This window comes from Macaca thibetana, chromosome 2, assembly GCF_024542745.1.
Source record: "Macaca thibetana thibetana isolate TM-01 chromosome 2, ASM2454274v1, whole genome shotgun sequence".
Taxonomy (NCBI): domain Eukaryota; kingdom Metazoa; phylum Chordata; class Mammalia; order Primates; family Cercopithecidae; genus Macaca; species Macaca thibetana.
In genome coordinates, this window is record NC_065579.1 from 2,727,987 (window position 1) to 2,753,126 (window position 25,140).

Consider the following 25,140-nt stretch of genomic DNA (forward strand, 5'->3'; position numbering starts at 1 on the left):
GGCCAGGGCCGCGCTTCCCATTGGTTGAGGCGGCACCGCCCAGACAAAGCCCCCTAGTCTCCTTGCGAGTGGGCAGCCTGGGCTCCCGCCCTGGCCAGTCCCGTGCCCACCACCACTCTGGCATCCCCAGCCTGCCCCCGCGGATCCTCCTCCTTCCCGGCCCCGTGGCCTGCCTGCTGTCCAGCAATCTTCCCAAGGGCGCTGTGGCGCGGAGGGAGCACTCCCCGAACCCCGGGAACAGAGCCTCGCGGAGGACGCAGGACGAGGAGGCGGAGGGACGTGGACAGGACCAGGAGATTCGGTCCGGAAGGGGACAGGGCCTAGAGCCCGGGCTAGAAGGCAGGACACCTGGCTTCGGTCTGGGCTCGGCCTTGGACCACGACGTGACCTTGAGGGGACGGTTCCTTCCCTTCGTGAGGCCTGGGTCCTCTTCAGTAAGATGCGCCGGCAGGAAACGCTGAGTCGTTTCACCTGGGAGCTGCAGGGCCGCGTGTTTGACCCAGGGCCTCCTTCTGCCTGGCACATTATTCCGAATAATAAATGCCAGATCATACTGCTGGAGCCGCCGACCGAGAAGCCGAGAGGGAGGCGAGTGAGGACACCCTGAGGTCTGGGCGAGATCGGTCCGTCCTACTCTTACCCCGCTGCGGCCGCAGGGCTCGCCCCTTCCCCACCCGTATCCCAGCTTCCGGGCTAAAGGAACACGTGAGGCCGAACCAAACCGAGGGCGCCAGGGCATCCCGCCCGAGCTGCGGAGACGCGGACCCCTCCTCTTACCCAAAACCAAATGGGCAGGGGGCTCCGCTGCAGAGGGCTCGCCGAGGCGCTCGCCTTCACCCGGCGCCGCGCAGGTGCCCGCGCTCCTGCCGGGAGAGCCGAGTGGGGGCGCTGCCGCAGGCTCTCTCTGGAAGCCCCTCCACCAGCACTGCTGTGGCCTGCGGCCTCCGCCACCCGGACGCGCCTACACACTAAGCGCGCGCTGGGGCTACGCTGGGCGGGGCCCACGGCGGCGTGGCTAGTGGGGGGGCCGCCGAGCCTCCTCCTCCGCCCTGGGCGCCGGGCGTGGCCCTCCTCACGCCCAAGGTGCCAGGCGCCCGGTGCGGCCGTCTCGCCCCTAAGCCGGGCGCCAGATCCCCCGCCGCCTTCTCGCTTCCCGACAGCCGGGCCGGGGCAGGGGTCAGGGGGGTGGAGCCAGGTGCGGAAAGGGTTTCAGCCTCGGGGGCTGAGGCCGGGAGGTGAAGACGCTGCTCCCCGAAGTGAGGAAAACGCCAGTGAGGAAGAGGCCTTTCCAGGTCCTGTGCGTGTTGCTGTCTTTAGAGCTCACTAGGGTTGGTTGGTTTTTAAATTTCTTTTGATCAGATGAAATTTATTTAAAGGCTGGGGGCGGTGGCTCACGCCTGTAATCCTAGCACTTTGGGAGGCCGAGGCAGGTGGATCACTTGAGGTCAGGAGTTCGAGACCAGCCTGGCCAACATGGTGGAACCCCCGTCTCTACTAAAATACAAAAATTAGTTGGGCATGGAGGCGCACACCTGTAATCCCAGCTACCCGGGAGGCTTAGGCAGGATAATCGCTTGAACCCAGGAGGCGGAGGGTCCAGTGAGCCGAGATGGCGTCATTGCACTCTAGCCTCGGCGACAGAGCGAGACTCCGTCTCACCAAAAAAAAAAATCGCTCTGCTCCTCAGGATCTTTAAAAATAATTAAAATAATTTAAGAATAGCAGTTTCCCAGAGTTTTAATAATAGAACAGCGGAGGGCGATCGGCCACAGATAAGGGTTTCCTCCCAACCCCGCCCCACCGCGCTATCGCCCTGCGCCAGCACTCAGTTTCCAGGATAAGAAACAGGCTGAGGAGAGAAGATAGCAGGACACATCAGTGGCGGCGCTATGTGAAAGGAAAATAAATCTTGGGGCCCCAAAATCACTAAGCTAAAGGGAAAAGTCAAACTGAGAACTGCTTAGGGCCAACCTGCTTCCCATTCTATTCAAAGTCACCCTCTGCTCACTGAGATAAATGCATATCTGATTGCCCCCTTTGGAAAAGTTCATCAGAAACTCAAAAGATTGCTACCGTTTGTCTCTTATCTACCTATGACCTGGAGGCCCCCTCCCCACTTCGAGTTGTCCCACCTTTCCAGACTAAACCAATGTTCATCTTACATATGTTGACTGATGTCTCATGTCTTCCTAAAATGTATAAAACCAAGCTGTGCCCTGACCACCTTGGGCACATGTCAGGACTGGAGGCTATCTCACTTGCGTGAGTTCTTAACTTTGGGACAATAAACTTCCTAAATTGACCTGGCTCAGATTTTGGGGATTCACAACTATGTTTAGGTAAAGTACAGAGAAGGAATGAATAGAATAAAGAGAATGAATGAAACTCACAAATACAGGAAGATGAAAACAGGAGGAGGGAAGTACTGGCCTGACGAAGATTTAAAGAAAACTGTAGACCGGGTGCATTGGCTCATGCCTATAATCCCAGCACTGTGGGAGGCTGAGCCGGGTGGATCACTTGAGGCCAGGAGTTCGAGACCAGCCTGGCCAATGTGGTGAAACCCTACAAGTCGTGGTGGCACATGCCTGTAATCCCAGCTACATGGGAGGCTGAGGCAGAAGAATAGCTTGAGCCTGGGAGGCAGAGGTTGCAGTGAGCTGAGATGGTGCCACTGCACTCCAGCCTGGGCAACGGTGGGAGACTGTCTCAAAAAACAAACAAAACTGTTGACTCTGTACGTCCATTCTGTGAGCTTCTGGAGGGCTAAGGCTCTCTTCTTTATCCCCAGCTCCTGGCACATACAGCCTTGACGACTGGGAGAATCATGAAAGAAGGATGCACTTGGTTTTCTGTGCCCATTTCACAGATAGACTCAAGCTTGGATTTGCTGCAGTGACGGTGTTTCAGAACATTAGGCATACAGTACCACAGGGTTAAAAATAAATCACTATACTGAAATTACAGCTTGAGGATTATGCTTTGCTAGAAAAGCAGTTAAATGAAGAATTCATCTTTCCCCCAAGGAAAAAAAAACATAGATCCTGACTCTGAGAATTAAACTGAATTGTAGTCCTATTTGCATAAGACAGAAAAGGACATTTGACCTTTCTAAGGTTGTATTACACACCTCCAGTGTCTGGCCTTGCATCTTCCCAGCCCAACTTTGCTGTGAACAGGTGTAACCTGAGAGCACCTTGCCTCAGCTGCACCTGGTATTCCCCTGCGTCTCTGGGACTGCAACCTGGGATCCTTGCAGGAATCCACTGCCCACTCTGACACATGAGTAAACCTGGAAGTACAAAGGAACACCTCAAGGGACAAACTTTGACCAAAGGGCAGGCAGGAACTGCTGGAAAAATACTCTGCTCTTCCAGTCTTGCAGTGGGCAATTCTGGGATATGTTCTATGCAGCTCCTAAAATGATAGCCTTCTGTTTGCCCATAGTAGTGACCAATTGATCAACTCACGAATACACCCTTGGATGCCGTTCTCTTTCCCTCCTTCCCTATTTAACTCTTCCCAGCCCTCCCCTCCAATTCCTTGGGATTTGATTATGTAGCTTTAAATGACTCCAAACACTTTCACTTTGTTGTGAGAGTGACATTGTTTTACTGTAATTACAACATGGAGTGAACTCTCCCTGCTCAAGGGAATGATATGTCACTCCTTATCAGACCCCACATGTGAGCTACTGACACCAACCACTGGACTCCAAAACACATAGAAAGCCAAGATTTTGACAGACACTTGGAGAGCTTAGGATGTGGCCAGACCACTCTCTGGAGGCCCTGAAGCTATTTTTGAAGCCTCGTCTCACAACACTGGCACCGCTCTCTAGCATCAAGGGACCTCATGTATCTTCATGAATCTCCATTGTATTAGTCAAGCTGTCCCTCCCGAGAACCTCTCCCAGAAAGTTGTGCCTCAAACTCTGATTGGACTTTGCATCCACAAAAGCCTGCTTTCCATCTTAAGTGGGCAGTTGAACTTGTTTTTTTTTTTTTGAGATGGAGTCTCACTCTTGTCGTCCAGGCTGGAGTGCAATGGTGTGATCTCAGCTCACTGCAACCTCCACCTCCCGGGTTCAAGCGATTCTCCTGCCCCAGCCTCCCGAGTAGCTGGGACAGATGCCCACCACCACGCCCAGCTAATTTTTGTATTTTTAGTAGAGATGGGGTTTCACCACGTTGGCCAGGCTGATCTCGAACTCCTGACCTCAGATGATCCACCCGCCTCGGCCTCCCAAAGTTCTGGGATTACAGGCATGAGCCACCATGCTCAGCCTCAATTGAGCTTTAATAACTGGATTCAAAATGAAACTGGAGCTCACTCGTTATGTGATTAATATACCTTGTCTGTTGAGTGTATCCCTTGTGAGATTTGTTCTCATTATTCTCCCCCGTTTTAAGAATTCTGAAAAAGAAAGACCTCTTTGGCAATAAACTGTGTGATTCATGAAATCATACTTTGATCTTCTCTTGTTTTAACCATACAAAACGGATTCATTCCCCAAATAAACTACCTGTACACCAGTCCTTGCTCAGGCTCTGCTATTTGGGGGAACCCAGATTAAGCCAATGGTTAACCCAAAAGAGACATCTCAGCTTATCTTTCCCAGCCCTGCTAAGGAATAATTTATTTGTTTGGTTTGCACTTTTTCTCCTTTATTTCCCAAAGGCCCTGCCCCTTAGGGCATCAGTAGTAAACTCTGACACAGATAGTAGCAAGAGACTCTCAGGAGAAAGGGCCAGCTGAGGAGTTGGGACTAGGTTAAGGGGTCAGACAAAGCCATTCTCAGCCCCACCTTCAACCTTTCCCCTCCTTCTGCCATTCTGGTTGTTGACTTTGGAACTGGAGAAACATTCAGCTGTGAGGTTGAACACGCACAGTCTGTGGAAATCAGGTCACTCCCAACACGGCAGGCACCAAGATTCTGTTTCCCTCACCCTACTATAAAACCAGCTCCTCTCTGTTCAGGTACAAGGTGTCAGACCAGAGTCTTCAGCACTTAGCATACTCCCTGCAACCCAGGGGGTACTGTTGCAAACTAGCAAGCTAGCTTTGGAAGGGAAACGGTCCTTAGCCCCTGCTTTCAAGGAGGTGTGAAAAGTAAAGTAGAGGTTCCTCTTCAAGGACTTTTCTCCCCGTCTAATTAGGAATAAATAGTAACTTCTCTTAGGAGCAAAATTTATTCAAAGACCTGTGCTGACATTCTTAAATATCTTCTTGCTGTAATGAAGAAATCGTATGTTCTTAGCTCCCACAATTTAGCCTAAATATTTGCCCTGGCGTGCTTATACTGGTCCAAGCAAGCATTAGGTCATAGCCTCTTCCTCTTCCTTATTTGAAGGTGTTTTTACCTTTCTCAGCGTTTCATTACTTCCTCCTTCCTTCGTTCTCCTCTGCCTTTGCCTCTTTTGAAAAGTTCTAAGTTATCAGCCAATTGGGACAAATACAGAATGTGAGGTCCCGTTCCAGCCAGGACACAGCAGTAGGGCGGATGTGTTAGGTTATAAATGACCCTGTCTCCTTCGTTCGGTGTGCGCTCGTGGCAAAACTGCTGGCGAGTGTACCCTTTCTGCAGAAAGTATAAAAATGGCCTTGCTTGCGGTGGCTCACGCTGTAGTCCCAGCACTTTGGGAGGCCATGGCGGGCAGATCACGAGGTCAGGAGATCGAGACCATCCTGGCTAACACGGTGAAACCCCGTCTCTACTAAAAATACAAAAAAATTAGCCGGGCGTGGTGGCGGGTGCCTGTAGTCCCAGCTACTTGGGAGGCTGAGGCAGGAGAATAGTGTCAACTTGGGAGGCAGAGCTTGCAAAGCAGAGATCAGGCCACTGCACTCCAGCCTGGGAGACAGAGCAAGACTCCGTGTCAAAAAAAAAAGGCCTTGCTGAGGAAATTAAATTTATGTTCAAGTGCTATTTCTTTATGGTACCAAGGAACAAGCATTTCAAACTGAAGTGTGAAAGGAAGATATCTTGGGGCCCCCACATCACTAAGCTAAAGGAGAAAGTCAAGTTGGGACCGACTTAGGGCAACCCAGCCTCCCATCCTATTCAGTCATCCCCCTGCTCACTGAGATAAATGCATATCTGATTGCCTCCTTTGGAGAGGCTAATCAGAAACTCAAAAGAATATAACCATTTGTCTCTCATCTACTTGCGACCTGGAACCCACCTCCCTGTCCCACTTTTGCTTCAAGTTGTCCCACCTTTCTAGGCCAAGTCAACGTTCATTTTACATATGTTGATTGATGTCACATGTCTCCCTAAAATGCATGAAACCAAGCTGTGCTCTGACCACCTTGGCACATGTCATCAGGACCTGCTGAGGCTGTATCACGGGTGTGCATCTTCAACCTTGGCAAAATAAACCTTCTAAATTCACTGAGACCTGTCTCAGATTTGAGGGGTTCACATTTTGGTAACCATGGAGGGATTCTGAGTGGAGATGCCCCTGACCTTTGACAGATCTATTGGTGCATGGTAGCAACATGTGCTAACCTTACGGCTCAAACCAATAGGACAATTTGCTGAGGTCTGGGAGCACCCACTCCAGAGAATCCTTGATTTCCCCAAATTTGGTCAAGATCTAGAGTTTATTTTTCTGTACAACTTCCCCCCACCTTTTTTTTTTTTTTTTTTTTTTTTTGGAGTTTTATTTGCTTCCAACAAGGAAGGCAAGATTTCCTCTTTCCAGGATGATAGAAGGCCAACAACTCCTTTAGGGAACTTGAGCTCACTCCCAGCAGGGAAGATGAATTCGACTTTTTTCCTGCTTCTAGGATGGCAAAAAGCAGTCTTCAGCCTGAGACCCATCCCTACGCAAGTAGCTAAACTGGGGTTTTGTCTTGGTTCAAGTGTACCAACCAACTGGTCTGAATTTCTCCTCACCGTGAGAGTGCTCAGTGATCATATTGTTGGGGTTTTGTTGTTGTTGTTTGTTCTGACCAACTCTAACAGACTTGGTCCAATCTGAGTGAGAATTCCAAATTATGGGTAACAAAACCTCTCTAATCTGGCTGAAATTTCTCGCAGCTAAAGAAAACAAAAAACAAAACAACAACAACATAAAAACATGCACCTGATTTCTGTGTTTGCTTCCTGACTTTAAAAAAAAAAAATCTTTCATTTACTTTTCTTCCCCCCATACCTCCTTCCGCCTTTGCCATCTGCAGTACCAAAAAAATCTAGAGAAGGTTTCTAATGACTTGAACCCCTTTAAAGAATTCAGAACAAAGGGGCCACTCACCCCTTTGGGAGTGTTCTGTTTTCTTTGTGAAGTTTCAAGAGTCATGGGCAGATTCTTCTTAGGTTTTAAGCTCTGTTTTCCTGTATTGCATGACCTGACCTCTTTGGCTCTGGGGGAAGCAGAGATGACTTTGCACTGTGAGAGGATTTGACCTTGGAGCATATCACGGCAGACAAGAACTACAAAGTTATGGGTGGCTGAGCACAGTTTACAGGAAGTGGTCTTGGCTGGTTTCTTTTCTTTTCTCTCCTAGGAAATTGTTGTTTAAGGATCCTAATTGTAGTTCGGAGATACATTCTAAATGGTCTTCTCTATTGCTTTTTCTCCCAAAATTAATATCAGTTCGGTTTGTCTGTGTGCATTTGTGTGAGGAACTGAACTGTTGTTTTCCTAGGCAAATGAGAAACTAAGTTTTCTCAGCTCCAAAGAGAAAGGACATTTGCTCTTCCCAGCGAAAGGCACCCCTGGGTGACCAGGGTCCTCATGGGAGTGTCTGGGGAGTTGACCCCCTGCAACATGTAGTGGCCCTGCAGGGAAATCCCCAACAAAAATTAATTTTAAAAATAGGTCATCCAGGAAACACATATAAGGGCTGATCACCTGGCATTCTGAGCCCTCTCAGAGGTCATAGACCTCTGAAGAGAGAAACTGAGATGCATAAGAGGCTGGAAACAACTCAGTGATGACACACTGTGGAGTCCTGCCCACAAGCAGCTCACATCGATCCACCACACAAAAACCCTAGGCCACAGCTCACTTCTTCTTTTTAAGAAAAAAAAAAGAAGTGGGAAACGCATAATCCGAGAATGAGGAGAAAACAAGGAGAATGACCCCCTGTAGAGTACCTTATTGGTTTTATGACACCTCTATTTGCCAGAGTAAAATGGAAGTAATATAGTCTTTGTGCAAATGTACATTAAGGAAAAAGAGCCCTAAGGTCAACCTGCGAATTCTAGAGTTCCTAGTCCCGTTTTCTCTATTTTTCTTTCTGCCTGCTTTAAATCTGCTGTTATTTTTCTACTGAGATAAAACCACTGTTTGGATCTAACAGTTTTTTGGGTTTTTCTTGCAAGCTGGCAAATTTGTATTTATCTCATGGCTAAAGTACTGGAGTGAAAGTTATAGAATCTGTGTGTGTGGGTGTATGTACATGTACGTGTGTATATATTTGAAGGCCTTTATAATAGATGTCTCTAATTTTATGTTCAATTGTTAATTAAATTCATTTTAATTTCCCTGTAGCTCACCAGACTTTCACTTTGTACTTTATGATGTAAATTTTGCTGTCTGACTTTTACCTGAGTTGTTTCCTTTAATATGCAATTTTAAGGCTATTTAGCTGACAACTACCTAGGGTAAGGTAGAAAAAAAAAAGCAGGGGGAAAAAAGGAGGTCTTTATGAACCTATAAGATATATTTCAGGTGGGCAGAGTGGCTCACGCCTGTAATCCCAGCACTTTGGGAGGCTGAAGCAGGCAGATCGCCTGAGATCAGGAGTTGGAGACCAGTCTGGCCAACATGGTGAAACCCTGTCTCTACTAAAAATACAGAAACTAGCCAGGTGTGGTGGCACATGCCTGTAATCCCAGCTACTGAGGAGGCTGAGGCAAGAGAATCACTTGAACCTGCGAGATGCAGGTTGCAGTGAGCTAAGATTGCTCCACTGCACTCCAGCCTGGGTGACAGAGTGAGATTCTGTCTCAAAAAAAAGTGCTTCTATTGGCATGCCTAATAGGTGTATATATTTATGTGTTGTGTACACAATATTGCACTACTAAAAACATATAAAAGAGCTCTAATTAATTGGCTGAAAAATAAAATAAAAGCACTTAAACCAAATGTATATTTAAAAAAAGACTAGTCAAATGCTTTTTCTTTTTCTTTTTTTTTTTTTTTGAGACGGAGTCTTGATTTGTCACTCAGGCTGGAGTGCAGTGGCACCATCTCTGCTCACTGCAAGCTCCGCCTCCTGGGTTCACACGATTCTCCTGCCTCAGCCTCCCTAGTAGCTGGGACTACAGGTGCCCACCACCATGCATGGATACTTTTTTTGTATGGTTAGTAGAGACAGGGTTTCACTGTGTTAGCCAGGATGGTCTTGATCTCCTGACCTCGTGATCTGCCCACCTTGGCCTCCAAAAGTGCTGGGATTACAGGCGTGAGCCACCGTGCCCGGCCATCAAATGTTTTTTCAAGTTCATGTGACTTAAGTAAAATCTTTAATAAATAAGCTGGCTTTAAAATTATTGGTAAAATAATATTAGAAATGTCTTAAGAATTTGCCAGCATACATTTTTGTTTGCATTTACTAATCAAGCAATTTCATACCTGTCCCTGCCGAATACTATAAGGTGTCAAAATTTGGCATAGGTGTTACAAAACTATAAACCTAGCCCAAAACAGAATGATCTTTGCTTGTGTAATCTTTAATAAATAAGACATTGATACTGGTTTAATAAAAATAGCTACATCTTAAGTTTAGTAAGATTACTATAACTTGGCCAGGCATGGTGGCTCATGCCTGTAATCCCAGCACTTTGGGAGGCTGAGATGGGCGGGTCACGAGGTCAGGAGATCGAGACCATCCTGGCTAACATGGTGAAACTCTGTCTCTACTAAAAATACAAAAAAATTAGCTGGAGGTGTTGGCGGGCACCTGTAGTTCCAGCTACTCAGGAGGCTGAGGCAGGAGAATGGCATGAACCCGGGAGGCAGAGCTTGCAGTGAGCCGAGATGGTGCCACTGCACTCCAGCCTGGGTGACATAGCAAGACTCCATCTCAAAAAAAAAAAAAAAAAAAAAAAATTACCAACCATAACTTCTAATCTTGTGGCTTTAGGCAGTCCAGTCCACAGGGAGTAAGGTTTTTTATAGTCTTTGTTTCAAAACTAAAGTATAGACTAAGTTCTTCCCAAAGTTAGTTTAGTCTATGCCCAGGAATGAACAAAGAGAATTTGGAGGTTTAAAGCAAGATGGAGTCAGTTAGGTCAAATCTTTTTCACTGTCTCTGTTATAATTTTGCAATGATGGTTCCATAACTTTAAATGATGACTATCACAGTTTTCATAAATAATCTAAAACAATTAAAATAAAATAATTAGGTGAATGTAATAGGATAAATACTTGTAGACAAACTCATCATAATTCAGAATCTAAAGTTATATTAAATTAAGTAACAGATATTTCATCATATGGGTATTTTTCAATAAAAATATATTTGTAGGAAAACATTCTTTTTAAAAAAAGTGTGTCGTTTTTAAAAACATGTACAGTTTTTGTCTAATTCAAAGCTTATTTAAAGGTCATGTATAAAACAAGATAAAAGGAACCAGGAAATAAAAGAGATATAGAGAAAGTTATGGCTGGGAGCAGTGGCTCACACTTGTAATCTCAGCACTTTGGGAGGCTGAGGCAGGCAGATCACTTGAGGTCATGAGTTTGAGACCAGCCAGGTCAACATGGTAAAATCCTATCTCTACTAAAAATGCAAAAATTAGCCAGGCATGCTGGTGGGCACCTGTAATCACAGCTACTTGGAAAGCTGAGGCAGGAGAATTGCTTGAACCCAGGAGGCGGAGATTGCAGTGAGCTGAGATCTTGCCATTGCACTCTAGCCTGGGCAACAGCAAGACTTCGTCTCAAAAAAAAAGACAGTTATAAAAATAAAGAGGTTTTTTTTGGTAAGAAAGCTTAAAGAGAAATAATTTTTTTTGGTAAGAAAGCTTAAAGAGAAATAATTTCATATAAGAAAAAATCTTATATGCTAAATTTAGTCCTAGAGTAAAATGACTGGTTGTTTAAGAAAGAGAGATGGATGTTCAGGACAAACCAGAAAGTCCAAGCATGTCATGAACAGTCTGTGTAAGTCACAATAAGAGGATTTATTTTTAAAAAATCTTCTATGTGATCAAGTTGTCATATTATTATTAAGTTTTGGTTTGCTTAGGGAAAAAACTGAGATTAAAATTTTTTTAAGTTAAGGTTATTACACCCATATATATCTCTGTATGAGCTTTTAAAGTACTTGTGACATTTAGTTACTGGGCTTTAACTCTTGAGTGTAAAACAGATACCAAGTCCTGCTAAATTTTGAACACTGACAGCAATTCAAGTTCCATCTTTAGTCTTGGTAGAAGATGCCAATCAAAATAAACTGCATTTCTGAAACACAGGGCCAAAAATTCAAGTTATTCAACTTCTCTAGGCCCAGGGAGTATCTCAGGAAAGGTGGGCATGTGAGACTGTAAGGGCCAATGATGAGAGATAAAATAAGTTCAGTTTCTCTATAAATTAATCATTAATGTCAAAGGCACACTGATGCAACACCAGCATATGAGCTCATATCAAATTTAAAAGGTTTTTATGAAGCATTAACCAACTCCTAAGTAAAGGTTATAAATGTTATGAAAGGCTTATGGAAGTTATAGCTTATGGTCAAGATTAAAATTTTATGGATGGTTTATAAAATTTTAGAAAACAAATTTAATTGGCTTCCTGCTGTGTTTTTTTTTGTGTGTGTGTGTGTGTGTGTGTGTGTGTGTGTTTTTAGACAGAGTTTCGCTCTTGTTGCCCAGGCTAGGGTGCAATGGCACGATCTCCGCTCACCGCAACCTCCGCCTTCCAGGTTCAAGTGATTCTCTTGCCTCAGCCTCCCGAGTAGCTGGGATTACAGGCATGCGCCACCATGCCTGGCTAATTTCGTATTTTTAGTAGAGATGGGGTTTCTCCATATTGGTCAGCCTGGTCTCAAACTCCCAACCTCAGGTGACCAACCTGCCTCAGCCTCCCAAAGTGCTGGGATTACAGCCATGAACCACCACCCCCAGCCAGCTTCCTGCTGTTTTTACTAGGGCTTATTGTTTTGAAAATTAACCCTCTTCACTCAAAGAGAAGGTTTTTGCCTTTTTAAAAAATCCTTGAGTTATCACTTTGGTCAAATGATTGACTTATTTCACAATAACTTGTGATGTCAAGTGTTTTAAACCTTTGATATTTGTAACCTTTACAAAATCAAATTATAAATTATGTCTTTTTCTGATCAAATGAATCCTTTAAGATATTAGGTTTCCTAAAGTCCAAAATGACATAATTTGGCTTATTTGATATAAAAATTATACAGGAAACTTTGTCAAATATGAAATGGAGTTTGGCTTTCTTTGGGCTGTATTTTTATAAATATGTTATTGGTACGTGTTTCAAAATCAGGGGAAACTCCTATAATTTTGATATGACTTCGTGTACGTTATCAGTAATAATTATAATTGTTATGTTAAATTATTGTTGCCACAGAGATAGTAAGTTTCTTTGTCAGTTGTGTCTTTGACTGTGGCTGCCCTAAATCCTTTTGTCATCCACAAACAATTGTCTTGTTTTGGTCCTCCTTAGAAAGTGGTTTTATAATCAACTATAGAACTCTAACAGGTGTTCCTAGATGCGGATTTCTAATAACTTTGGAGATTGGAACATTACAATAGAGAAAAAACTTTCAGGACTCTCATGGAGAACTGAAATGTTCATGAATATCAGGACAAAAGTTAACTGCATGAGCTGAGCTAATAAAAGACTAAAGTAATCTTTTTAACTTTTTGCTTAAAATGTTGCTGATCCTTTGTTTTGTTTCTCAGAAACAAGAAGACATCTTTTAAGCTATTTACAGCTTTTAACAATTGAGTAAATTATACTCCTATGAACAAAATTTAGAGCATATTTGTTTCTCTCTACATGCTTTCTCCAAAATTTGGGAACTATGTGTGAGTATTCTTAACTTATGCCAATACAGTTATTTGTATAAGTGCAATAAGAATCTGTTTTCATTTGTAACAGGATACAATTGGAGAAACTGGCTATTTTACTAAGGTTTTGACTGGAATGGTGTGCTTTCCTTTAAGGATTCAAACTTGACTTATGCAGCCAATAAAAGCCCATTGGATAAACTGCTCTGATACCTTTGTCTACACAGCCACTGTACAGGGTTCCTGACGTCTGGTAAGTAAAGAGTGTCACTTTCTGACAGGCCCAGGAACCCCAAGTTTATCTTGGAACCTCAAGAGGAAAGGATCACTCAACTTACAGGTACTTGACGGCACAAATCCATAGCTGGGCTTGGCTTTAAAAAAATGTCTTATCTGAGATTCCTTCTATGGAACAAAGTTCCATCAAAGCCCATTTAAAAGCCTATGTTAAAAAATAATTATTCTTGCTGCACTGTATACAAATAATTAGGCCAAGTGTAATAAAACAAACCAGCCCTACCATGATTTTTCTTTTGTATAAAAATGGGAAACTGGAGAGAGAAACATTATGATTCAAAACTATAGTACAGCAGTTGTTAGATTCCAGTCTTCCTAACGTTTCTTGATTTTTATTATTTTTTACAGTTTGAACTGAATTCTAATTTCTCTTGGCTCCAAGTCTTCAAAGTAGTTTTGGTCACTTTGTTTTAATTTTTTTTCTTCTTTTTTTCCCCATTTTTCCTAATTTGGAGTCACTGAAAACTGAGCTGTACTTTCATAAAGCCCCAAAAATTGAAGCTAGACAACTTCAGAAGAAAATAACAGCAACCTTATTTACATACATTAGCGACTTTCATACCTGCCTACTGATGTATAAAACTTCAGAGTAATGTGGCTTATAACAGTTTTCCAGGATTGTTTTTTCATTTGTTGTTGTTTTTCTACCTTCCTCCCCCTATTTTCTCTTCATACGACAAGAGACTTCACCGCCTTCTACATATGAGCTTTCCTAATAACTTGGGACCTATCTATCTAGGAATAAACCATCCTAGCCATGAGACACCGGATGAAACCTGGGACAAGAGACTCATTTTCTCCTAAAATGCTTTCTCCAAGAGATTTTTAAAAAGAAAAGGAGGGAAATGTGAAAGGAACATAAATCTTGGTGCCCCCAAAATCACTAAGCTAAGGGAAGAGTCAAGCTGGGAACTGCTTAGGGCCAACCTGCCTCCCCGTTCTATTCAAAGTCATCCCTCTGCTCACTGAGAAAAATGCATATCAAATTGCCTCCTTTGGAAAGGCTAATCAGAAACTCGAAAGAGTGCAATTGTTTGTCTCTCATCTACCTGTGACCTGGAAGCCCCATCCCTGTCCTGCTTTTAACTCCAGTTGTCCCACCTTTCTAGGCCAAACCAGTGTTCATTTTACATATGTTAATTGATGTCTCATGTCTCCCTAAAATGTATAAAATCAAGCTGTGCTCTGACCACCTTGGGCACATGTCATCAGGACCTCCTGAGGCTGTGTTACAGGTGCACATCCTAAACCTTTGCAAAATAAGCTTTCTAAATTAACTGAGAGACCTGTCTGAGATTTTGGGGGTTCACGGAGGGAAATGAGGCATGTATGTAAGCTAAATGAATCATTAGAAGTCCTGTAAGTCTTCTAAAAGAGGGACAAATAAGTGTCATCCGAGTTCTAATAAGAGTTCAGGACAGGCTTTGTAGAAGAGGTAGTATCCTGAAAGATTCTCAGTCAGAATGATATACCCTAAAAGAGGCCCTTGACCTGAGAGACCATGGTGTTCTCTCCTGTCTGTTCGCCTCCTAGCTCACTCTCCTCCAATACCAGCTGAATTTAATCATTCCTAGCCCTTCCCTTGCTGGATCTGGCCCTGCCCAGGGTCTGAATGCCCCTGGTCTTCTCTGCCCTCAGTATTAAGTTCTCAGTGTTGTGTTAATTCCTGCCCTTGGGCCGCCACCTCCAAGTCCTCACAGGTTAAATCCTGCCGTTAGGCCGCCACCTCCAAGTCCTTACAGAGCCAGTGTGCAACCTGCTTTGCTGAGTTCTGCTGGGGGGTAGAGAATAAAAACACTATCTACTGCTCCAAACCCCACAATCCTCTGTTTGTTTTGATGCAATTGAATTTTATTAAAGTTTTGTGGGGTTTTTTTTTGTTTTGTTTTGTTTTGTTTTTGGCTAGAAATCACACCCTTAATCTGCAGAATTTTAGAGGTATTGAGTAGCTTTTTCTACAATTGACAGCAAAGGAAAGAAGCCCAGTATATTATTCTGTGCTGCTTCTAAAACAAAGCTGTGGTGCTCAGAATCTAGTGTGTTGAAAAGAGCCTTTGACAACTGATCTTAACGTGACTGTAATACTGAATTCTGTGGATTAATGAGAACTGGAGGAGCTGCCTTTTCCTTGCAGTGAATGAGCGAGTAAAACAAGTGCTTGACCTCAAGGGGAAAAGATGGGGAGTATTAGGCATCCCCACCCACTTTCTATCTCTTAACTCTTACATGTTCATTAAGATGAGTGTTTGTTTAAGCACAAGCTTTTTGTGCATAGGAATGGGTTGTCTGTAAATTTAAGCAATGTTCTTTTGAGGAATTGGGATCTTGGAAAAGGGAACAATATGAGGATATTTGATTTAAAAAAAAAACACCTGTGCCTATCCTACCCTAAGCTACAGCAACCCATACAATTTATTCATTCATTCAGTTTGCACTGATTGAGTCCTTATGATGTCCCAGTGATTGTGCTATATTCTTAGAGTGGAATCATAAATCATAAAGCAGGCTCCCTGTTTGCAATAATACTACAATTTAGCAATAAACGGTTGATTTCTATGTACCAGCCACTGTGCCAAGTGCCCTCTATGCATCATTTCACTTACTTTTGCAACAATTCTAAAAGTAGCCTAAGATTATTCCCATTTGCAACTGAAAACATTGACAGTTAGCAGGTTCAAATAACTTGCCCACAACAATACAACCAGGAATTGGCAAAGACAGATCCCATCCAAGTCTGTCCTACTCCAAATGCTTTGCTTTAAGCACACCACCAATTGTCCTGAGGTTCTTTCTTTGAAGAAAGGGATTTTTAAAATCCCAGTTTCTGTGGCTATTTGGAGTACAGATTTTTTTTTTCTTTTTCTAGAGTTACAGGAACTCAGCATGGAGTACAGAATCTTTTATAATCAGCTGGGCATCATTCATGTGGATAATCCAACAGAAATGAATTGCTTTGTTACACAGAAATTTCATTCAATGAGTACAATACAGATGGCAATTTCTGATGTCTTCAATGAGGAAAAGTTATAGGTTCTAGTTGATTATATTGATATGTTTTGGCTATGTCCCTACACAAATCTCATCTTGAATTGTAGCTCCCATAATTCACATGTGTGGTGGGAGGGACCTGGTGGGAGAAAATTGAATCATGGGGGTAATTTCCCCCATACTTTTCTCATGGTATTGAATAAGTCTCACAAGATCTGATGGTTTTACAAGGGGAAACTCCTTTTGCTTGGCTTTCATCCTCTCTCTTGTCTGCCACCATGTAAGATGTGCCTTTTGCATTCCACCATGATTGTGAGGCCTCCCCAGTCATGTGGAACTGTGAGTCCATTAAGCCTCGTTTTCTTTATAAATTACTCAGTCTTGGGTATGTCTTTATTAGCAGCAAGAAAACGGACTAATATAGTAAATTGGTACCAGTAGAGTGGGGCACTGTTGTCCGGGTACCTGAAAATGTGGAAGCGACTTTGGAACTGGGTAACAGGCAGAAGTTGGAACAGTTTAGAGGGCTCAGAAGACACAGGAAAATATGAGAAAGTTTGGAACTTCCTAGAGACTTGTTAAATGGCTTTGACTAAAATTCTGATAATGATATGGACAATGAAATCCAGGTTGAGGTGTTCTCAGATAGAGATGAGGAATGTGGGAACTGGAATAAAGCTGGCTCTTACTATATTTTAGCAAAGAGACTGGCAGCATTTTGCCCCTGTCCTAGAGATTTGTGGAACTTTGAACTTCACAGAGATGGTTTAGGATATCTGGTGGAAGAAATTTCTAAGCAGCAAAGCATTCAAGATGTGACTTGGGTGCTGTTAAAAGCATTCAGTTTTAAAAGGGAAATGGAACATAAAAGTTTGGATAATTTGCAGCCTGATGCAATAGAAAAGAAAAATGCATTTTCTGAGGAGAAATTCAAGCTGGCTGCAGAAATTTGCATAAGTAACAAGGAGCCAAATCAACAAGATGATAGGGAAAATGTCTCCCAGGCATGTCAAATACCTTTGTGGCAGCCCCCTCCCATCATAGGCCTGTAGGCCTAGATGGAAAAAATGGTTTTGTGGGCTGGGCCCAGGGGCCCCCTGCTGTGTGACTTGGCACCCTACGTCCCAGCTGCTCTAGCCATGGCTAAAAGGGGCCATGGTATAGCTCAGGGTGTTGCTTCAGAGGGTTCAAACCCTAAACCTTGGCAGCTTCCATGTGGTGTTAGCCCACGGGTGCACAGAAGTGAAGAATTGAGGATTGGGAACCTCCACCTAGATTGCAGAGGATGTATGGAAATACCTGGATGTCCAGGCAGAAGTTTATTGCAGGGGTGGGGCCCTCACAGAGAACCTCTGCTAGGGCAGTGAAGAAGGGAAATGTGGGGTTGAAGCCCCCACACAGAGTCCCCACTAGGGTACTGCCTAGTGCAGCTGTGAGAAGAGGGCCACTGTCCTCCAGCCCCCAGAATGGTAGGTCCACTGACAGCTTGCACCATGTGCCTGGAAAAAATTGCAGACACTCAATGCCAGCCCATGAAAGCAGCCAGGAGGGAGGGTGTACCCTGCAATGCCACAGGGGTGGAGCTGCCCAAGACCATGGGAACCCACCTCTTGCATCAGCATGACCTGGATGTGAGACATGGGGTGAAAGGAACTTTAAGATTTGGCTGCCCTGCGAGATTCTGGATTTTCATGGAACCTTTAGCCCCTTCATTTTGGCCCATTTCTGCCATTTGGAATGGGTATATTTATCCAATGCCTGTACCTCCATTGTATCTAGGAATTAACTAACTTGCTTTTTGTTTTATAGGCTCATAGGCAGAAGAAACTTGCCTTGTCTCAGGTAAGACTTTGGGCTATGGACTTTTGAGTTAATGCCAAAATGAGTTAAGACTTTGCGGAACTGTTGGAAAGGCATGATTGGTTTTGAAATGTGAGGACGTGAGATTTGGAAGGGGCCATTAGTGGAATAATATGGTTTGACTGTGTCCCCACCCAAATCTCATCTTGAATTGTAGCTCCCATAATTCCCATGTGATGTGGGAGGGACCCAGTGCGAGATAATTGAATTGTGGAGGTGGTTCCCCCCATAGTTTTCACATGCTAGTGAATAAGTTTCATGAGATCTAATGGTTTTATAAGGGGAAACCCCTTTCACTTGGCTTTCATTCTCTCTCTTGCCTCCCCATGTATGATGTGCCTTTTGCCTTCCACCATAATTGTGAGGCCTCTCCAACTATGTGCAACTGTGAGTCCATTAAACCTCTTTTTCTTTATAAATTACTCATTCTTGGGTATGTCTTCATCAGCAATAAGAAAATAGACTAATACACATATAAACTTTGAATGATGGCCAAGCATAGCAGCTCATGCCTGTAATCTCAACACTTTGAGAGGACAAGATGGGAGGATCACTTGAGCCCAGGAGTTCAAGACCAGCCTGGGCAAAACAGCGAGACCTTGTTTCTGCAAAAAATTTAAAAATTAGCCAGGCAACATTGTGGCAGGCCAGGTCTCCATAATGGCTGAACAGGTAGGCCTCCATAACAACTGTTTCCGTACTGACTGAGTGCTGAAGTTAAGTGTTAAAAGCTGATAGAGTCAGTGCCCTATTCAAAGGCTTGAATGTAAAAATAGCCCACCAAGAGTTTTGCCTAGGCCTTTCCTGGGCCTTGAAGCATGACAAAATAATGAAGGAATTCTTAACAGGACTCATTTAAGATTAAACAAGTTTTATTGTGGATCTAAGGACCTCCCCAGACCTTCTTAGGCAAGCTTTACTGGGGACTAAAGGAACTCCCCAAAACTCTGTGATTTAGCAGGACACAAGATAAGGGTAATCGCCCCAGCACCTAGACCCATTTAGATGAAGTGAATTTACTAAGGCTCCAGAGGAAGGCCTTCAGGACTCAGATCTTAGTTAGATTAGAAGAAGTTAATCACTTACGTCTTTAGATGAATGCACACGTACACATAGACATATAGCTTAGAAGGTATATAAGCTCTGGAAAACTTTGTAATTTTGAATTGTTCTGGCGATATTTTCCAGACCTTCTCCCTGGACCCAGTTACAACAATAAACTCCCTTCTTTCCCAGTTCATCTGCATCTCATTACTGGGCTGCAAGAATAAGCAGCCCGACCCAAAGTTTGGTCTGGGAACAAGGTGAGGTGTGCCTGCCTATAGTCCCAGCTACTCAGGAGACTGAGGCAGGAGGATCCCTTGAGCCCAGGCATTTGAGGCTGCAGTGAGGTATGACTGTACCACTACACGCGAGCCTGGACAAGACCCCATTTCTAAATAAACAAATAAACCGTTTTGAAAGACAAAAGTATGTAATGAGATTCTCAACCCCTAAAACTGATTTGATTTTCTAAACTTCAAATTCTGTTTTTTTTCAAAGAATATCTAATGTATTACAATAAGCTGCTTTAAAAAACAAGATACAAAACCACATGCTTATTTTGCCTAATTCTCTTTCCAGTTCTTTTCCCAATGAATACATATTATTTTTTATTTCTCCCTATTGCTACCAGGGACAGAGCCTACTATTTCAAAAAGAAAATCTAATTGCAAAGCTGCTGCCTCTCTGTTTTGGGTTAACAGCACCTCTTTCCAAAGGCCTATTCACTCCTCTCCAGCCTCCTCCCTTTCTACCACCCTTACCCATGGCTCGAATTTTCTTCTGCCGACAGCTCTCAGTGACAGCCCTCACGTTCAAGTTCAGCTGTCTCTCACCTTAGCCGGTGGGTGCTACAGGGTTCCCTCAGCACTATCAGCACGCAGGATCCTCTCCAGGTAAGTGACCAGCCAGATCCTCTTAATTCTCAGTTGACAGGGTGTATAGACACCCCTGGAAACCTTTTCCAGGCTTTCTGTATATTCTTTCAATGCTTGCCTTTAGCTGAGAATGGAAATTCTCACATATGTGTGATAAGTAAAGGTGGGGGGGCGGGGCTGGGATGTTTTTGTGTTTGTCTTTGCACAGGCAAAGTTCAACAGCTTTGTAACTGCTTGTTTTAAGCTTAAAATGTCTGTGAGTTTGGCCCTCTGACAAGCAAAGGGTCAAGGACAGATGCTGCTGCTTAGGAATATATTAAAAATAAATGATGCCAAAGGGCAGCTCCCGCTGACTCCATCTTTAGCTCTCCCTGCCAGGTATGTGTGGGCATAAATTAGCACAGGAACTGGCCTGAACAGGATGAGAAATCTTCAGAGACTGCCCTGAGCATAACCCAGAGTCAGGACCTGAGAAAGATTTCAAAATAGCCAAGTGGCTTTAGATAGGGCCATTTGCAAGAAGAGGCTGGGACTCAGGGAGGAGTTACAGTTTGAATCTGAAGGCAGATTCAAGGAGATAGGGCCAAAGCCATACGCCTTGAATATCACAATGGTGGTAAGGAAGAGTATGTCTGAAATACAGGAGATCCTTTAGGACATCTCTTAGTATTCCCATGCCCTGTGATTAAAGTCAATGGAAAATTACAACAACCCAATCCAGGCAGGACTACTAATGACCCAGACCCTTTAGGAATGAAGGTTCCGGTCACCTCACCAGGCAACAATCCATGACCAGCTCAGGTGCTTGCTGAGGGCAAAAGGAATATGGAATGAGTAGTGAAATAAGATAGTTATCAATACCAGCTACAACTACATGACCAGTTATAAAAACAAGAACTGTAATTGTCATGAGTGTGTATGCCTTATTTTGTTATGAATATGTTAGTGTGTGTATAGCACCTTTGTTTTCTTCCCTTTCGTATTCCTTTATCGTGTTACATAAGATGCCTTACTTGATCTCATAGAATTTAATATTGCTAACCTTATATCATAGTGTTTAAGTTACAGGATCTCAAGAATAGTAAATATCACCTGTGAACCCCCAAAATGAGATAAGTCTCAGTCAATTTAGGAAGTTTATTTTACCAAAGTTAAGGACACACGCTTGTGACACAGCCTCGGGAAATCCTGAGGACATGTGCCCAAGGTGGTCAGAGCACAGCTTGGTTTTATACATTCTAGGGAGACAAGAGACATCAATCAATGTATGTAAGATGAACATTGGTTCTGTCCGGAAAGGTGCAATAACTTGAAGCAGGGAGGGGGCTTCCAGGTCATAGGTAGATAAAGAGACAAATGGTTGCATTCTTTTGAGTTTCTGATTAGCTTCTCCAAATGGGGCAATCAGAATATGCATTTATCTCAGTGAGCAGAGGGGTGACTTTGAATAGAATGGAAAGCAGGTTTGCCTTAAGCAGTTCCCAGTTTGACTTTTCCCTTTAGCTTAGTGATTTTGGGGCCCCAAGATTGATTTTCCCTTCACACACCTAAGGACTTTGTACCCTCTTCTGGGAAGAGGATTAGCGCAGTAGGATGCAGTTGTAGGAAGCATAGTTGTGCCATGTTAGACAGAACTGCAATCTTGTTATTGTCTTTTTTTGAAGGTTAAGTATGACTTAAGGAGATATGTGTGGGTCCCAAATTGACAAGGAGCGGACTGGATGGTTAATTTTATGTGTCAGCTTGGCAGGAGTGGAAATTGTAAATTTTTTTCTGTAAAGGTTTTATTATGCAGACAAGGGGCTCAGTTCTTGGCAGCTGCTTTCCTCATGGTGGCCCAGTACCCAGATATTTGGTCAAACTGATGGTGACGGGATGCAGTCAAATGCATAGTCAGGTTGGGGAGGGTCCCTGAGGTTTCTCCCCACCTTCACGCCAAAAACAGAGCTGAAAGACTGGACTGCTGGTCCCAGATGAAACCCATGACTCAGACTTAGAACTTCTATTCCTGTTTTCCCACCCTTTCCTGATTGATTCTTCTGAATAATGTCTTTTAACCAATTGAGTGTTGCCTTTTCCAATACTACCTATTGGCCTGCCCCACCCCTATTCTGAGCCCATAAAAAGCCCCAGACCCAGCCACTTGGGGAGATGAAAACCACCCGACTGTGGGGCTGGGGAACCGCCCCCCACCTCTCTGCTGATAACTGTTCTGCCATTCAATAAAATACTTCTCCACCCCCTCACCCTTCAATGGCCAGCACATCCTCATTCTTCTTGGTTGTGGTACAAGAGCTCGGGAACCATCGAATGTAGGTACGAGCTATAACACAGGCAAGCTGGGGCATGCCAACCTGGCTGAGTAAGGCCCGGGCAGGGCATCACCAGCTGGGGGTTCCCAGCTTGCAAAGTGATCAAGAAGAAAAATCCTACATGAAAACATTATTCTGTATGTTTTTGTGAAGGTGTTTTTTGAGTGAGATTTGACTGATGGAATTTGAGTAAAGCAGTTACCTCTATAATGTTTAATCAGCTAAAGGCCTTAATGGAAAACGACTGACTTCCCCAGGAAAGCAAGAAATTCTGCAAGCAGACTGCCTTCAGATTCAAACTGTAACTCCTCCCTGAGTCTCCAGCCTCTTAGCCTACCCTACAGATTTTGGACTTACCATGCTGTTACAGGAAAGGGGTCCCAATCCAGGCCCCAGGAGCAGGTTCTTGGATATCATGCAAGAAAGAATTCAAGGCAAGTCCATAGAGTAAAATGAAAGCAAGTTCATTAGGGAAGAAAATGATTTTTTAAAATGGCTACTCCATAAGCAGAACAGCCCTGAGGGCTGCTGGTTTTGCCCCCCCCCCTTTTTTTTTTTTTTGGTGATTTCTTGATGATATGCTAAACAAAGGGTGGACTATTCATGCCTCCCCTTTTTAGACCATATAGGGTAACTTCCTGACGTTGCCATGACATTTGTAAACTGTCATGGTGCTTGTGGGCGTGTAGCAGTGAGGACCACCAGAGGTCACTCTCATGGCCATCTTGGTTTTGGTGGGATCTAGCCGGCTTCTTTACTGCAACCCGCTTTTCTTTACTGCAACCTATTTTATCAGCACGGTCTTTATGACGTGTATCTTGTGACCTCCTATCTCATCCTGTGACTTAGAATGCCTAACTATCTGGGAATGCAGCCCAGTAGGTCTCAGCCTTATTTTACCAAGCCCCTATTCAAGATGGCGTTGCTCTGGTTCAAATGCCTCTGACAAGGCCTCTACAGTCACATGAGCCAGTTCCTTAAACACTCTCTTTCTTTCTGTCTTTCTCTACATACACACACACACACACACACACACACACACACACACACACCTCACTGTATATAGATTGGTTCTCTTTCTCTGGGGAACCCTGACTGATATACTCACTCAGTGTGGTCTGCTTCCTGGACAGGACTCTAATACAGTATTGAAATAGATTCCTCTGCTGTGGAATTGGTCTATCCAGGACCTGCAGCATAGGTCAGAGGTAGGGGCCTGGTCTCAGGCCAAAGCAGGACATGTGAGACTTGCTTTTCACCCCCTCCAACCCCTGAGGTCTCTGCAGTCCCTGCTGTCCAGGTGCTCACAGCCCAAGGAAGGGAACAGGCACTCTGCAGCTTCTTCCCTTCCAGGACAGCTTCGGCTGATGAGGCAAGTTAGGCATAGCCATGGAGCTCTGGGACGGGGAGGGAACTCTCCCTCCAGCTTGGGGAGGGTGACGTAAATTAGGCGAAGCCATGGAGCTCTTGACTGGGAGGGAGATGCTCCTTCAGGCTGGGGCAGGAAGGAGGGTGAGCAGCAGGAGATAAGGATGGCCAGGGAAGCTCAGTCCACATTCACTGGCCTCTGTTCAGAGAGCACTGGAGGTGCATTAACTTTACATAAAAGCATCTCAAAGACCAAAAAGCCTTCAAGACCTAAAGACGTGAGTCTCAAATGGTGGTGTTCCAGGTTCCTGAAAGAGATATTTTGAACAATGGGGCCTTCCCAAGCATCCCCCAGACCAAAACGTATTATTAATTGGCAAAAAGAGAAAAAGAAAATCTCAATGAAATAAAAAGGAGCATGACTACTTTCGGTGCCATCCTTCCTTCTCTCACCATTGTCTACCAGCTCTGTCATTACCCATTTTCCTCAGAGATGTTTGCTGCAGCCTCTCCCATCCTTTCCCCTCCCTTCTCCCCTTTCAGTCACCCAGACGCCCTCCTGTTCACCACTTACATGCAGCACCCTGGTCCATCCCTCTGCACCCAGCATTACAAGGAGGTCAGGGAGGAGCTAGCAAGGACTAGGTCGCCGGGGGGTTGCTGTCAGGACTACCCTCTCCAGCAGCTCCAGGTGGTAGCCTTGGGACCTGCCCAAAGGCAAACACTTGGAGAAGGCCCTGTCTCAGGAGGGTGATGCAGGCTGTGAACAGGGCATCAGCTGTGGCCTGAGCCAGTGGCCAAACTGGAAGGAGGAGCATGTAGAAATGAAGAAACTGAAGAGAAGAGGCTGGGGAATGGCTGTGGGGGACCCTGGGGGGCTTATCTCCTCCAGGCAATGTGTCTTCAGGGGTGTCCCTCAGACTCACAGCAGATTCACTGAGTGATGGGTGTGCTCTTAAGGCAGCGTAACCACCTAGCAACACGTCTTTTTTAGGAAGCCCTGGCCAGCCAGGGTATCTCTAGGTTGTCCTGGCTTAGCATTGCCTCCTAGCTGGAGACTTCTTGAGGCAGACTAAAGGTTGCTGGAACCTCTCTTGCTTCTTCGCCCCTCCGACTTCCCCAGGTTCTGCTGCCAGCCTCCAGTGCAGGAGAAATTTAGCTTCCATGTCTCAACATCCTGCTTCCTCTATCCAATCACTAGGTCAGGTCTGGGGAGGTGAAGGATGTAGGACACAAGTTGGGGTCAATTAGGGAAAGCCAAGGAGAGCATGGGGCATGAGGAATGCACAATAGGGATACTGGGGAGAGCTGGAAACAAAAGACCACCAGATTGAGCAGCCTAGTCTCCCAATGCTGACTGAGCTAGAAGGCGAGGCCCAACTGGCAGTGGGAAAAGAAGTGAGCT

General features: G+C 44.4%; 1 protein-coding gene and 1 pseudogene across 2 annotated transcripts in view; one reads left to right on the forward strand and one right to left on the reverse strand.

Annotated features, from left to right (window-relative positions):
• Positions 1–20,198, reverse strand: part of BDH1 (3-hydroxybutyrate dehydrogenase 1) — a 65,201-nt gene extending 45,003 nt beyond the window's left edge. Inside the window, exon 1 of one of the 2 annotated variants that reach the window (XM_050779204.1) lies at positions 20,014–20,198. The gene's annotated coding sequence lies outside the window, so the exon portion shown is untranslated. Of the gene's footprint in view, positions 1–777; positions 865–20,013 lie in introns of those variants that run through there. The other variant, XM_050779205.1, reaches the window with a different exon arrangement.
• On the forward strand, positions 526–4,614 carry LOC126947982 (basic proline-rich protein-like; annotated as a pseudogene).
• Positions 20,199–25,140: the final 4,942 nt, after the last annotated feature.